Below are 15,316 nucleotides of genomic sequence, written 5' to 3'. Positions count from 1 at the left end.
AATTTCATATGTTCTTTTTTGCCATATTCGTCTTCGTTTTTTTACTATAACGCTTCGAAACCCAGGAGGGAATTATGAATAACCCTGTATATATTCTTATACCTGTAAATTTTTAAGCATTTTGAGCAAAATTTTATTTTTACATTTAAAGTGGTAGTAAATTTCATGCTTGCTATTTTTTTCTTTACATTTACAAATTCAATTCAAAATAATTTTGATCATGACCTTTTGATTTGATACCTTAAAAATAATTCTACATATATATAGATGTATAATAATCTCACATTGGTGGGCTTAAGCTTACGCAAAGTGCAAAGAGCAAATTTTCGCCTATAAATGTAATTTACTTTTAATCTTACTACAACTGGGGTAAATCATCTTCGGAGAGATTACAAGTTGGCATTAAAACTGCCTTCAAAATCATGAAAGACAATCATAACTTAATTTCACAGCAAAGACTATTCAACAAATTATAAAATAGATGAAGTTTATATTTGGTTGCCTAGCAACATTAAACGTATTTTTCTTTCATAACTTCAACTGAAACAGATGAAAAAATGTTCTTTTGAAATTCATATTGACCTTCAACAATAACTTTGAAATGCTCATTTGTTGTTTGGTCATGTGAGACGTACTAAATGCCTTTTACGCACAAAATTAGAATAAATTTATTTCAATTTCCGCTAGAAAAAAATTAACGAAGAAGGAAAAATAGTTACCAATAATTCAAGGCTGAAAAAATTATCTTCTTTTTCCCTTTACTATTAGTTTTTTGCTTTAAATTTTAATCGAACTGTTAGTTTGACACTCTTTAGAAATTGAATTCTTTCCGAAGTAAATGATTTTTTAATTGATGAACATAGTTGAGAATTTTGATATTAAAATGCTAATGGAGATTTTTAAAAAATTATCCTATTTTTATTATCGTAATTACTATATAACAATATAATATTGCTATATTGAACTACGAATTAGTCTTTCGCAGGAGCAGATCGAAGTCATACGAAAATAAACAAAGGTACGAACACAAATAAGGCAAATTGAAACCCAACATGTTTTATTCATTACAATTAGGGAATGTTACAAATGTATCCATCAACATTTTTTCCAGATATTTTACCTGCATAATGTTTAATCGAGATGTTATTTTGAAACCCATTGCAGAGGCAATTTATTTTTAAGTCTTTGTACTCGAAAACCTTTGAACAGTTGGCGAAAAGTAGAAAACCACACACTACGTCCGATGTCAGCCAAGTGCAGGTGGTTATACTATATCTATCACTAAAGAGTTATAATAAAGATACAATCAAACTTTAATATTCTTAGTCCATCAACCATTCCGGTTTTTAAAATTTACAATAAGTTCATCTTTGTAGATAACATGTTATTCTAATGAGAAAACATCGTGTTTTTGTGCAAAAAAAGCAGTCAGATGATAATATGCATCTTGCTACATACTACTTGATTTGTTTTATTTACACAAAATGTAGGGAGGGGGGAAATTTCACGCGATATAGCGTGATGGAAAACGAAAGTGGTCAAACGTACAAAACATATCTCAATGAACAAAATAATGTACAATACCTAAATGTACAAAACAAACACTTACCTTATGATATCTAGAGACAATTTCCGAAATATTTATTTTGGTGGTGAGCTTTATATTTTAAATTTGATTTTAATAATTTTTGTTCAGAGCAGTTTTGACCACCTAAAGTAATAGGCAACAAGAGGAAATATTTACTTTGAACAAATATGTACACTACCACTTTTTTCAGGTAGGTGTTTTTCCTATACAAACGTTTCAACGAGATAAATGTCTGACAACGTTCTACGCTTGGTTGAAAACTTTCTTCTCGCGGCTGCTAATTTTATTGTTTAATTTGAGAATCTTTTTTTTTTTTTTTTTTTTTTTNATTTGGTTTAAAGTTATTTAAAACACCACAGCATGCAAATGGTTTTAAAGTTTATATGAAACGCCTCTTTGTTCCAGGTGTCTCGTGGTACGGCTTTTAAAAAAATTGCAAAATAAAATAAAAAGCTTTTTTTCTCCCACTTTGCAGTTTATATTAGTCCCTTCGGACTACTAAAGTGATCCGTTCGAAAGTCTTCTCTCTTCTTAGGGGATAGCGGGTTCGAATCTCGCCGTAATCCTCGATGATTTGTGATGTCATTCTCTAATTTGTGATTTCCGTTCTTCGATTTGACCAGAGATTATAAGCCGTCTTTGTATAACGCATACAAGCACACAAGCTTGCATGCGTAAGTATGCTTTGTAGAAAGCACAACTTTGTAGAAAGCAGAGCTGACCTGATATTTATGATTATCCTGATATTTATGGCTAATTTTTTTTCTTCATTTCTTAATGATATTCGAACTCATTCTTCAAATCTGGATTTTAAAAAAAAAACTGAAAAAATCTCTTATCGAGAGACTGTTTCGACACACGATTATGTTCTTTTATTTATATTTAATAGAAACATACCATGAAACATGCATGTAACATGTATAGAAACACATGAAACAAACACATGAACATATGAAAGAACGGTAGGAATAAATCTACTTAATCAGGGCCCGAAAGAAAAATGAAATGAAAAACTGCATTATGATTAAAAGAAATGTCGCAAAAATAAACTAATCCATTCATCATGCAGACATGCAATCTTCATAAATGTCAAAAAATTTCGTGAATAGATGCTTTCATTTATTTCCCTGTTACAAGAGCGTGTGTTATTTTAATAATTTATTCACCTACAGGTTTGGTTTTTTGTGTCATTGTTAAATATGTGAATATTAAAGGTCAGATTTTTAGACTCTTCATCGAGGTTGTCACATTTATTTGGGTCCATTGGAGATACTAACAAAAAGGAAATGATTGTAATGAGTGTCACAAAGAATACAATCATATTAACCACAAAATTCATACATATATAAATTTATGTATATATTTTTTACCCAAGAAAGGATTTAAGCAACATTTTTTAGTTACGTTTAACTCAGAATGATGTTATTATACTGTGTCAGTCAGGATTCCCAAGGTCCTTAAATTTTAAAAAGTGGTAGCCAAAGTTAGAAAGTAAAATTTATTTTAATAAATTCGTTCCCACCACTACGCTTATTTTTATTTCTAATAAACATATATTGTAACAAATTAACAATTTTTGAATTTTTATTATTAGATTGAAAGCTGATAAAAATAAATTTTTAACATTTTATTTTTTCAAGGACAGTTCACGTCTAGCATTCTAACAAAGAGAGTACAAAATTCTTCGCATTTCACTATAAAATTCAAACCTCTATGTTGCTGATTTCGAGACTAAATTATTTATTTAAAAATAATAAGACTAATGGGGATTGAAAAAATACATTTTAATTTCTTAATTTTGCTACCACTTTTTTTTTTTTTTTTTTTGAAGACTACAAATCTCTGTTAGTTCACTGAGAATTTCATGCAGGCCTCGTACGTACCAGGAAAAAAATAATAATTGGCATCAATTTTGTTACAAAAAGCTGAAAATTATTAATTAATTCAAAATTATAACATTAACTTCCACTATCAAATTAAAATTTCATATCCTCCATTTTCGAATTTAGTCAGAGAAAATGAAATATTCATGAAGTTACAAACATAATAATATAAAAAAACAATGTAAATATTACTTCCATTTTTTTATTTTTTCCAGGTGCGTATGAACCTTGTCTTAGGACTGATTCCGTCCTCTTAGTTTGGTCAGGAGAGCGATCCAAAGTTTGAACCCCTTAATGTTAATTTTACTCTTTGCATATTTCGCTACACCTCGAGAACTTTTTAAGGGAATTGAAAAATTGTTGTACACATTTAAAAAATTCGTTTATCCAAAGATAATTCCATACAAAATATTACTTTTAGTAAGTACTTTTTTTTCTTTTATTATTTAATTAAATAATGGTCGAAAAAATTTTGAATTGTAATTTAAACAAATTTTTGTATCAGTTTAAATAATATAGTTTTAAGTATATTAATAATTAGTTAGTTAGTTAAATAATATAGTTAGTTAGTCAAAATACAAAATTGAGCAAAATCGGTCGAATAGATCCTGAGAAATCGAAATTTAAATACTTGATTTTTTTTAAAAATTCAACTTTTCAAAAACTAATCAATCGATTTTGCTCAGATTTTGGATTTTGCCATGCTAAATTGTATTCTTTAAAAATGAAAAAATTATATACCTTTTAATTCAACATTTTTTCGACTTCGACCATTAAGTAAAATAATAAAAAATAATAAATACTTACTAAGAGTTTTTTTTCTTCATAATCTTCTTTTAAAGAAATCTTACCTAAAATTATTTTATATCTAAAAGAATTTTACAATTGTGCGCAAAATTTTTTCCATTTACTTAAAAAATTCTCAAGATATAGCGAAATACACATAAAGTAAAATAAACATTAAATAATCCAAACTTTGGAGCGCCCTCTTTACCAAACTATTGGGACAAACTTTCCCATTATATTTTGGACGATCCCTTATATATTTGGGATCAGAAATCCATCAAGATAAGGCATGTTTATTGGGAGAAAGTGCGTTTTTGTGTCTGATTTAGTAACTTATAATATCGTCTATACTTATTAATTAGCATATTTGAGGTCATCCCCTCGAGCCATTAAGATTGGGTCCTAGAACGTGAGAAGATCTGATCATTCAATCAAAAATTCTTCATGGTAGTCAATTTTTTTCCCCAAAAAAACTGCTGTACGTTTTCAAACAATAGCTTTTGTTCTTGAAATGTTGTTCCATTGTAATTTTCTTGCCAAACGCGGTAGTTGTCCGTAACCGTTTTGTATTATACTAAATTTCCAATTAATGGAATTTGATGATGTTTTTCTTTTCGCGTTGTCCATCAAAAAACATCTATATAGTTGGAAGGCATTCTTTAAATAGCAGTTATATCGAAATTTATCTACACACTCTGATGCAGCGACAAGTAGGAAATTTTGCTGAACACATTTTCTCCGCTTCACCTATTTCTTTTTTACTGATTATTTTTACCTGAAAGCAATAGACGGGGCGACATAATCTGCAATCACGTGAAACCTCGTCTGCTGCCTCTTTCCACAACGCTGACTCCGTCCAACATTTATCTGATTTGTAAGACCTCTCTGCCGATGATGAACAAAATAAATAAATAAATGAATAAAAAAACGAAGAGTTCATGACTGACGAAGTAGACGAATTATTATCAACTATTATCGGAGAAAAGTTCTACTAGGGAACGGAGCACTTTTTTTCCCTCTAGACTTTTGAGACTGATTTATGTTCTGCTGATCATCGCTGTCACAGTTCAGCTGATGCAAATGGACCAGTTCTTTCTTTGTGACTTCCGTCAACAACGACGCATATCGAAGTCACCAAGTAGAAACCATTTTAGAACATTTCATTTTTGCCGGAAGTACGGATTTGTACGGAGAAGTCCGGATTGGAAATACAATGCAAACTTCTTCGCGAAAAGGCAGCGTTTTGTATTGATGCAAAAAAGTACCTTTCGGAAATAAAGTGACTGTACATTTTGGGTTATAACGAATTCGATATTTTCTAACGTTAATTGTCACTAGAGATGTAAAATATCATAGTTAAAAAGCTTCGGATTAATATTTAAATATATTTTGTTATTAACAGAGATGCCAGCTGCTCCGGATTCGATAAAATATTTTAAGAAACGTTAGAGAACTATAAAGTAAAATTTACAGTTACAGATTATCGGTTAATTTTGTCAATTTTTTCAAAAGGCTCAATACGGCGTAACTGTAGCAAAGTGGCATTTTACAAAAGTTTTTGGATTATTTAGGAGTAGTGGATTAAAAATCCTATAAATCGAGTTTATTAAACCAAGAATCATACACTAAAAGAATACCATCAGAAAATACTTATCCAGAACAAGTTAGAATATCTGTATAAATAGCACGAAAGTCGATTTTTCGAAGATAAATTCCAAAAATTTAATGATTGAGTATCACTTGTATTTAAGTTTTATTATAGAAAAATGCATACATAGGCTGATCTTTTATCAAGAATGCTAACTGCACCACTTTCTGCAAATTATTTTATAAACCTTCTCCACTCGAAATATGACTCTCAGTTACCACTATGAATATTAAAATTTTTACATCTTAGTGATAAGTAACCACATTATTTAGTTATTTCCATGTATTTTATGGTAAGTGTACTATCTCTGGATATTTTCTTGTGAACCTTTAGTGACTCCGTCAGTTTTATTAACCGTTAAGAAAACCTTAAGTGCAGGTTAAGTGATGAAGAATCGGAAAATGAATAGTGCAAAATTTTGCTCAATTTTATCAGTTGTTGGTAAAATGGTATATATATTTTTTTGTATTTAACTATAACTATTTTATTACAAATGTAGTTAAGTACAACTACTTTTTTAAATGTAGTGGCTACAAACGTACATTGGAATTTAGTAACTAATTCATTACTTTAAGGAGACGAACTTTGCTGGAGAACTGAATTTACACCTATGTTCTAAATGGTTTTGAATAAGAAATTGTTTTACGTTAGTAAGGGAATAATTAAGAAATGCTTATTCATGTTTACATAAGCCAGTTTGTTACTCCAAAACATTTTTTTTTTCGAATTTGTTCGTTTAATCATCAACTTTTTAAGCCTTTTTCGACACAGTGAATATTTAATTTAAGAAATGCGAAATTATCAAATGCTTGCAATTTTTTAATTGCTTTTTTTATTTCATCTAAGAAATTAAGTACGTACAAGGACGTTGACTTCCATTGAAATAACATCAATATTCCACGAGTGTGCATTCATTCGCATGTGAAAGTGTCACCAAAGTGATTAATTATCTATATTTCGTAATGGCTAGTTTAAATATCAGTTATTCGTGATTTTAAATACGCAATTTCTGTCAACGCTCAGTTGCAGCTAAAGGGTTATTTTCATAGCGCCCATTGACGGACCCGCAAAGATTTGTACACATCAAATTAGAAATGTTTAGTTGCGTTAGAAGCGCGTTTCTTTTCTAAACTAACAATAAAAGTAGTTGACAAGAATCACAACAAACTACTGTTTTTTTTTTTGTTTTTTTCTGTATCGCACTACTCACTACACTATTTTTTTTTTTTTTTTTTTTTTTTTTTTTTTTTTTTNTTTTTTTTTGTATCGCACTACTCACTACGCTATTTTTTGTATCGCACTACTCACTACACTACTTTTTTCCTTTTTTTATTTAAAAAAAAAAAGGTTGCACACTACTCTAATAACTTCGAAAAAAAGTATCTACTACAATAGTTGCTACTTTCACATAGTGTCTACTATCACGGAGAACTAATGCTACTTTTACATAGCGTCTACAAGTAGTGAATACTTGTAGTGCGATATTTCTGATCACTGTTTCAAAATGTCATCACCACTTCCATGTTCAAAATGGGTTGACTTAAACATGAGTTTAAACATAGGAATTATTAAGAAATATTTATTCATGTTTATGTGAGACAGTTTGGTATTTTGAATCATTTTTTACGGATTTGTTCTTTTAATCTTCAACTTTTTATGCCTTCCTCGACAGCGAATATTTAATTTTAACGAAAATACTAAGAAAATATCAAATATATGCAATTTCGTTAAGTATTTTGCTCGAAGCAGGGCCGTGCGTAGAAGTAGGCGGCCGTCCATAGCCGCTTAAATCTAGGACAGCCAAGCATTCCAAACTGATTAATAGTTTTATTACAAGTTTTTCTTTACATTTGCTGAATCTTGGATATATTTTTACTATTCCTTGGATATATTATATTTTATCTTTTCAATATCTATCAATTTTTATCTTTTCAATATCTATCAATTTTTATCTTTTCAAGAGTTATTATATTTTATCTTTTCAAATGTGTCTGATTTCATTTCAGTTTACTTCAGGAATGTAATTTGTAAAAAAAATTATAGAACTTTTTGTCCACTTTAAACTTTTATGTCATAGAAATTAATTGTATTCAAAGTTTCAACTATTGCCAATTTGTGGGGTGTATGGAGCATGGGTTGGACTAAACAAATGCTTCTTAAAAATTTCGGGTATGTATTTTACTTAAGTATATCGGTATTTTTGTGTATTAGAAAATCAACTGAAACTGTTTTAGGATTACAAAGGGTGCATCAATTCTTTCAAAAATAACCATATGCGTCAAAAAATATTATGTACTCAAAATTTTTAAGAAGGATTTGTTTTCTCACGATATGAGCATATTTATTGATAACAAAATGGAGAACACTTTGCGAATTTCTTATAATTTTTTGCGATGAGGAATTCATTTGAAACTTGTTTCAGATAGAAAGTAACTGTCAATTTTTTGTTAAAAAATATCTATAGTTGTGATGAAATAAATACTCAAAATTTTTGAGAAGCATTTGTTTAGTCCAAAACATGCATGTTACGTTAAGAGCATGTATATAGTTAACATAATGGTGAGCACTTTTTAGTGTGTGTTTCTTTTAATATTTTTTTGCAAATGAGCAATTCATTCGAAATTTAATTCAAATTGCAAAGGGATTTTTTTCAAAATTACCAGTATATCTTAAGAAATAAGTACTTAAAAGTTTTAAGAAGGATTTGTTTACTCACGTTATCTTGATTTTTGCTAACTCTTCTCATATTTTGTAAATAGTTATTCTTTTTGTAAATATTGTTTCCCTACTTGTAAATATGTATTTCATTTTTCTATACATTCAATTATTTGTTTCTTATTACCATGGCAAAGAGCTATTCTTTTTTTCTCTACCTTAACATGCGCCATTGAATTGTTGCATTTCATGTAATCTGTCTTTTGTTTTTGTTTAAGTTCTTATTACAAGATGAATGGGAAAAGGGCCATTATTGGCTTCAGGAGCCCAGCTAGACTAAACAGACCAGACCAGTTTACTCACGTTAAAAGCATATATGTATAATTAACACAATAAAGGACAATATGCAATATTTTTTTAAATTTTTTGCAATGAGAAAATAATTTTAAATTTGTTTCTAAACATAAAGTGATTATCACTTTAAAAAAAATACCCATGTGTTTCAAAAAATAAGTACTCAAAATTTTTAAGAAGCAAGTTTTATTCTAAACACGTCTACGTTAAGAGCATACATATAAAAATAAGAGGTCACTTTGCAAATTTTTTGAGAAATTGAATGAGACATTCATTTGAAACTTGTTTCAAATAACAAAGTAAACCTCAATTTTTTTCAAAAATACCTACAGATGTGAAGAAATAAATACTCAAAATTTCTTAAGAAGCCTTTGTTTAGTCTAAACCATGTGACATTAAGAGCATGTATATATTTAACATAATAGAGGACGTTTCGCAATTTTTTTCCATAATTATTTGCTTCGATTAATTCATTTGAAACTTGTTTCAGATTAAAACGTAAGCCACAAATTTTTCAAATACACCCATAATTGTGAAGAAATAAATACCCCAAGTTTTTAAGAAGCATTTGTTTAGCCTAAACCATGCTATATTAAGAGCCATGCTACGTCATCTCTACCAAGAGCTAATCAGTAGGGTTGAACTCTCATCCATACTTCCGAAGTCGGGTGAAGCACTCAGCCCATAGCACTATAGTGAGGGAGGTCATCAACCCTAAAAGTTGGGTGTAGCGCTCATTTTTCCTCTTCTGAACTCTATCAAGAAGCACTTACATTGTTTTTTCAATAGCACGCTAGTACAGAAATCGATAGTGAACTTGTGCCGAACAACTATCTATTTAAAGGAATTTAAAAAAAATTTAAATACTGTCGCGAAATTAATCTTGTTCTTTGCTCATCTCACTTAGAGAGTTATTTAACCCTGCCTTTCTCGAAATTGATAACCAGAAAGAAAAAAAAATCCACTTACAAATACACTTTTTTAATTATGTAATAAAGGATAATAATGATCGGTCATTCTGTCATCGCTAATAGTTTCTTCACTGACAGATATCGATAGATAATAATCGATATTTTTGAACTGCGATAGGCGTTTCACGTGTAAGTCCAAAGTTGGAAAAATCACGTTTTAGCTGTTATTTATGAGTATCTTTAACCCTTTCAACGCAAACTTTGCAGTTTCGCAACTAAGTATTTACTGAAAAATTATTTTTGTCGAAAAAGTCGATTGAAGAAATAAGTTTAAGAACTCTATTGTGATTACCAGTTTATTTTTAAAAAAATATTGCAAGTGATTAATTGCATATGTAAAAAAAAATTTCTAATGCCCACCTGTTTTAACATTTTCGCCAGGCATTTACAGGGCAGATTTGTTGGCCTCTGTTTCAGGGGCACCATATAAGGTGGGCCAGCGTTGCTCCCACAGTAAAGACATCCATGCCCTGCCCGAGATTCGAACCCAGAACCTTTCTGATGAAAGGGCAGTTCCCTAACCCTTACACAGTCGGATCGGCATATGTAAACATATTATATTACATTAATAACATATCTTAAAAAACATGTCTTCATTACAGCGAAATAAATTTAAAAAAAGAATTGATTAAACTATAGGTTCTTATCTTATAGCAACAAATACACGTCTGAGTACGAAAGTTTTGACGATTTTACATCAAACTCCGATTTAAAACCTTTTAACAAAAATGTTTCGTCTTTGGAACACGGCACTTTTTTAAAGATATGAAAACTGATAACTTAATTATTTCATTGTAAACAATAATTTCGGATAAGCAAATCATTCATATTCCCGATAAAAAATTTTTATCATTTTAAAATCTATCCTAAGTTTCAAAACTACTTTACTCTTACTACGTTTCAAAATTACTTATTTGTAGTACTTTTAAATTAAAGTAGAAGGAACAAAATATTCATTTAATTTATTGAAAAATATGCTACCCTTTTTTTTCTTTTTAAAGATTCTTGTCTCTTCAATTTCAATATGTGATTCCGAACTGCCCAATCTCTGCGTTTTTTGGGGCAAAATTTCTGCTGGTAGCTAAGTTTATGATTAATGTATTGCTCTTTGTCTCGTAAATTTGATTTGAGGTTATTTTCCGCACCACTACATGCGCTGTCGTTGTAGTTCATTTACGTAGCACTAGAGCTGCACAATGGGCTATTGGCGACGGTCTAAGAAACATCCTTGAGGTTGAACCGAAGACCTGCCATCACAATTTTGAATCTTTGCTGAGGGGATGACACCCCCGCTTCAGTAGCCTGACAACCTGTGCGCGAAGTCGAGCAGTTAACGGTAGAACAGATTAACGGGGACCATTACCACACACCCTCGAACCCTTCGTAGATTGATCCAAGTGATCTCCCACCGGAATCGGCTATGCTGCGTGGTGATCATTCGTTGGAATGCATTATTTAACATAATTATCAATTAGTCTAAACACACCGATAGTTACAAAATATTTAAATAAAGCTTTTTAAGTTTCTTTATTTGTCTCATAAAAAAAGCAGGAACCAAATGAAAGGCTAGGTAAAAACATTGTCTATCATAGCTGCCAATTAGAATAATTATCCCCCAATTTTCCCGATAAATCTCGATGACTATTAATGTCGCAAAGGAAACTTTTTTAATTTTCTAGTTATCCTATGAGGAACATTTGCTCCAAATTAGAAACTTCTATTTTGGTAAAAACTTGTTATTTAGTATTATTGTCAATTAGGATCATTACTCCCTCATTAACCTGATAATTGCGAAGAAAATAAACAATTTTCGTTTTTTATTTTTTTATTTTATCCAACACGTGTTCTAAATTTTAGCTTTCTAACTTACTGGGAAGTTTGATAATTCGTGATAAGTGAGGTTGCTTCGTATGAAGATTTGAATTTCTTTGGTGAAACTGTTAGTTCTCCGGAAATGAGATTTTTTTTTTTTTTAATGGCGGGCACTTGGAGCTATTGTCCATTGGCCACAGAAAGTGTCAGAACTGCTAATTCTCTTTTCGTTACCCAGTGGGCACCTGTGGCGAAGCCACGGCGGTGGAACAGCGTCGCCCACGTCACACTACCACAACCCGTTTATAGGGCGGGTCACATTCACACATTCACACACAAAGGAGAAAGGACATAGAACACAGATAGAGGGAAAGAAACATCCATGCCTTGCCCGGGATTCGAATCCAGAACCTTTCTGATGCAAGGACAGTTCCCTGCCCCCTACACAGACTGGTCGGCGGAAATGAGATTAGATTAAAACTGGATATAAAACCAGTTCGACTACCATAATTTTAAGAGAAGTGATGTATCCTTACCAAAATATAGCAAATACTTATTAAATGCTATTACATAAATCAGATCTACCGGAAAATTCTGTCGGCGAAAGAATGCACCCCACGGATGCAGAGGGAGGGTTTATGAAAAAAAAAATTGTTGGGGCATTTAGATTTACCCTTAAATGTATATGTCAGATGCACAGCTTAGTTCTGTCGGATGCTTTCGTTACAAGTTTGAATATGAATGTTAAAGTCATCACCTCCTACATCAGAAAGCCTCCACACGTTTTTTTTTTTTTTTTTAAGTAGTCTGCGCAGACCATTTCAACAGCGAACAGCTGTGCGCAAGAACCCAAATTCTATTTTAAAAGTAATTGAGAGAAATTTACCATGTATATTTGAGAATTGAATCTGTAGGGGTCGTTGTTGTAGTTCATTTACGTCACACTAGAGCTGCACAATGGGCTATTGGTGATGGTCTGGGAAACATCCCTGAGGATGATCCGAAGATATTGCAATCACAATATTTGATCCTTTGTAGAGGGGATGGGTGGCACCTCCGCTCCGGTAGCCTGACGACCTGCACGCGAAGTCGAGCACTTTACGGTAGAGCAGTTAAACGAGGACCAATGCCGCACACCCTCGGTCCCTACGCAGACAGATCCAAGTGGTCACCCATCCGCACACTGACCGCAGTCAGTGATGCTTGACTTCGAGGATTTGGGAGCCGTGTCTTAACGATAAAAACGATAATCTGTCTTGGTTGACAAATAAATAAGACAAAACAATGATATTCATAAATTAAACAAATTTTTAGACATATGTTTATTACCACTTTCTTATTTTTACTAGATTTTCTATTAAATGGCTCTTTCGTAAACTGTTTTATTTTCTTAATGGTTTGATCGGACTACCTAACCTATAAGAAATCATGTGGAGACTTTGAGTTATAGGAGGCGTTGAGTTCCTTTGCGTCATATATGTTTTGTCTCTCTAAGCTAGAACATTATCATTGAGTTAAAGGGTAAATATCCTACCACTTTCTTTTTTCAAAGAACCTTTTGCGTATCTGAAAAATGAGAAGTTTACTTTCGCGGACGTAACTTACCGGTAGCCGGAAACTAAGAAATAATGCCTACGAGTAACTATGTGGCCAACTCAGTAATTATGTGGTAGTTACTGACTCAATCGGTTTAATTTAAACAGAAGTAGTTAGTTGCTAATTAGAGATAAAGGAAATGAAAAAGAGAGAAAGAATAGACAAGACAAACATAGACATAGCATAACAAACAAAGATAACGGTTAGATTAATACACGAGAGGTAAATTACAAAAAAAAAAAAAAAAAATTCTTAAAAAAAAAAAAAATATCAAGAATAAACGTTAGTAGATATTAGCAAGTAGGGCTGCCAAGTGCTACGCTTTTTGCAAAATATTTCATAGAGTGGTGGTAGACAGTTAAAAACTAAAGCTTTCAAAAATTATATTTATTTTGCAACATTTTAAGAGCCGCACCACGAGAGAACTGGATCAAAAGATGTTTTACGTAAACTTTTGAATCATTTACATGTTTAGTGGTGTACAAAATAATTTAAAATAAATTTTTTAAGGAAAATAATAATGCATTAAAGCATAAACTTCAAGAAATTTTTCCAAAAAGCGTAGAAAATTGGCAGCCAAGTAATATCTTGAATCTCGCAGTAATCGACTGAGTGGTGGGAAAGGCTACTCCCAAACTTACCGGAAACCCTAATGTAAAGGACTATTTATTATCTGGAAAAAAGAATAAATAGTGGTGATAACAGATGACAAAAAATATAAAAAGTTTTCGTTTTACTTTTCGAAAAAATTCTAAAAATGGTTTGCTAGTTTTTTCTCTTTAGCGGAGTACAAAGAGTGCTGCTTTTTTTCAGTTGTCTACCGTTTCCGGAACCACCCAAGAAACAAACCAAGAAAGGTGTTTGTTTATTTTCGTTTACTTTCACGGTATATTTTTGTAAGATGTCTGCCATTCTATTTTTCAGAAGCAATAAAAATCGGAGAAACTCAGGACCACGGAAACACTAGAAAGGTTTAGTTTTGCACTTGACAACGGATTGACTGTATTAAACTCGAAGGAGAAAATTTTTTTTTTTAACATTTGGAGAAAATACATTCCACTGTTCACTGTTGATTAAATTTAGATTTCTCAATGATAAATATTAATAATCACAATAAATATATCATATTTAAAGAAAATATAAATCCAAAAATTACATATCTTCCATTTGATAACGCTTTCTTGCAAAATTTCTACTAGTGGTAGCAAAGTTTATGTTTTGATGCGTGATTTTTTTTGTAAATTTTATATCTAGTTATTTTCCATATCATTACACGTAAATAATTCAAAAGTTCATACAAGAAGCCATTCTGTTTCAGTAGGAAAAATCAACCAAGATACTGAGAGCTTTAATTTTTCATTATTTACCACTCAATAAAATATTTTGCAAAAATTGCAGTAGCTGGCAGCCCCGGGAAATTTTATTTGAAAGCATTTTTCCACTACTGCATGTGAATAATTCATAAATTCATATAAAAAGCTACTTTGTATCAGTATTCTTATGGTGAGACTTTTAAACTGTTGGCACAATCTGTAAGATCATTCTTTCAGATATGATGTTCTTTTTTATCTGTGGAAAATTCAGGTCGACCAAACTAACGAGAGGAAGTTAATAACTTCTTTCTGGCTTTAAAACCAGTAGTAATTTTGAAATCAATCTGTAGGATCGTAATATTTATATAAGAATTTTTGTAGAATTATAGCGGTATTAAAAAAACGCTCTTAACTTCCTACGCTCATATTGTTGGATGTAAATTTTGCATGGGTACACCATTTCTAAAAACCTCAAACATGATATTCCAAATTATAACAACAATTTTGCCACATAAAATCTTCCTAAACTTTTGCTGCTGAAGGAAAGATTGCTTACGTAGAATTAGTATGGAAGTGTTTCCATTATTTTGACAACCACTTGTACATGTTAAAAAGTTTTGTAATCATAAATATTTTACTCTTCCGAAAAACAAAATAGAGTGAAATTTTTTATCACCAGTTTCCGCTTTTTCCATCTTGATTTGTATCAC

Source organism: Parasteatoda tepidariorum, chromosome 2 (assembly GCF_043381705.1).
Source record: "Parasteatoda tepidariorum isolate YZ-2023 chromosome 2, CAS_Ptep_4.0, whole genome shotgun sequence".
NCBI classification, from domain to species: Eukaryota; Metazoa; Arthropoda; class Arachnida; order Araneae; family Theridiidae; genus Parasteatoda; species Parasteatoda tepidariorum.
The sequence above is the reverse complement of the archived record's forward strand: the minus strand, read 5'-3'. Positions refer to the sequence as shown.